Raw genomic sequence first — 1749 nt, 5'->3', positions numbered from 1 at the left:
AAGTGGGCTCCCCCAAAGTCCACGGTATAGTTCGAACACTGACTACAACAAGAGCACACGAGCAAGTATATAGTATCAAACCCTTATTTTTTGTTAAACAAAAGTACATTGTAGTTAAAGACACCTAATATAAAGTAGAAACTAAACTTCTATAAAAGATATGGCAGCTCAGAATTCAGTTTTGTTTGACTCTCCCTGACAATATCTTAGTCTTAACCAAAACAAGCTCCCAGTTAAACACTGAAAAACTGACCAACAAGACAAACCACAGCAAACGCAAACAACTCATTCAAGCAATCAGTTTCATTTTGCAGTGGCAATTAAAAATTAAAAGGCCACTCTCAAAACGTTATTCTTGCATAAAATCTAGTGCAGCATTATAATCAGGCGCCACATCTGGGGCTTCAAAATCTGAGCCGATTTACCCTACAGCTTGACCAATGCGAGTCTGGTTTAGGATTTCAACCAAAACAACGACCCAATATGAAGAACAGGATATCATTTACAAAACCTTTAAATAAACTATAGGTTTGACGACGAATGCTTAGCAGTTTCGACCTTAAAGCCCAAATTAGTAGTTTTAATGAGAACATTTTCAAGGAGTTCAGAAAAAGTTTAAAGAATCCCACACAAAATAACACACCACGTCACAAAAACTAAACCGATATATTTTGGCGTCACAGGACTTTCCCCCTTCAAGTAAGTTACACGCAAGTTTCAATACGCGATGAACATGGAGAAAGTTCACTAGTCCTTATGACGACTTTCCGCAATGTCACATCTTGACTAAGTTAATCGAACCAAAATAGAGCCGCAGTCAATAAAACCGCAGTGCTAGTCACCGCACATCTATCATCAACGCGTTTACACCACAGCTTTCGCTCAAGAACAGCTGATGACAAATCTAACGAAGGAAAATAAGGTTAGCGAGTGCTGACCGAGGGCCGAAGAGCAACCTGTATTAGATGGGAAATACTGACTTAGCAACTTCCGATGGTACAATGCGGTGATCTCCTCGCGATCCACGCCACCCTCTCATCTGAACACTTAACCCAGCGATCGCGTGCTCACCTGCTGGCTTCTGGCCGCGTAGCGCTACCAAAAATGAATTGCGCCGGATTCTCTTCAATCTACTTTGCTTGACGCCCGCGTTGGCTAAGGATTTAACCTGGTGCGTTCAAGCACCCACTTCACTAGTGACACGAGTGGCGTAATGACGTACACTCTCTCTGCTCCGCCCAGGCCAACGGGAACCCTGAAGAGGCGGGCAGAAGAAAAAAGCAAATGTGTTGGTCGGTCGTAGTACAAGGAATTCCGACTCTTCATTTAAAAGCCACTTCTGGCTTTTATAATTCAGCTAAATTTAGTAATGTTTTGAGATATGGTGTGGTGTGTACAAATATCATTTATATTATGCAAATACTAAACCTTTCCAAACCACCATCATTTTACATTATTTCTGGTATAAAAACCTAAATATATGTGAAAACATCAAACACTGTTAAAGAACGTTATAGTGAACTATCCAAAACACAAACCATTAAGATCTAGAAATACTATATGCAACTTCAGACAGACTCCCAGGTCTCTCACACAAATTGCCTCCTGTATGTAGGCTATATGAATCATCTATACTTACCACTTACAAACCCCACAGTGGTAATGTTCTAGAATCATTATAATAAAAGCCAACACTATTAGCAAATATATAGCCTAACTTACCTGAATATTTAATGTTAGTTTTTTTTT

The 1749-nt window shown here is 39.8% G+C and overlaps 1 protein-coding gene across 10 annotated transcripts in view; it reads right to left on the bottom strand.

Moving 5' to 3' along the window:
• LOC107567280 (CAP-Gly domain-containing linker protein 1-like) overlaps positions 1-1241 on the bottom strand; it is a 70523-nt gene extending 69282 nt beyond the window's left edge. For 5 of the 10 annotated variants that reach the window (XR_001606620.1, XM_016252923.1, XM_016252928.1 and 2 more), the window contains exon 1: positions 1072-1238. The gene's annotated coding sequence lies outside the window, so the exon portion shown is untranslated. The other 5 variants (XM_016252925.1, XM_016252927.1, XM_016252932.1 and 2 more) reach the window with 4 other exon arrangements.
• Between the last annotated feature and the right edge of the window lie 508 nt (positions 1242-1749).

Source organism: Sinocyclocheilus grahami, unplaced genomic scaffold (assembly GCF_001515645.1).
Source record: "Sinocyclocheilus grahami isolate Dianchi unplaced genomic scaffold, SAMN03320097.WGS_v1.1 scaffold1140.1, whole genome shotgun sequence".
In the NCBI taxonomy this organism is placed as follows: domain Eukaryota; kingdom Metazoa; phylum Chordata; class Actinopteri; order Cypriniformes; family Cyprinidae; genus Sinocyclocheilus; species Sinocyclocheilus grahami.
Note: the sequence above shows the minus strand (reverse complement) of the source record. Positions and strands in the feature narration are given on the sequence as shown.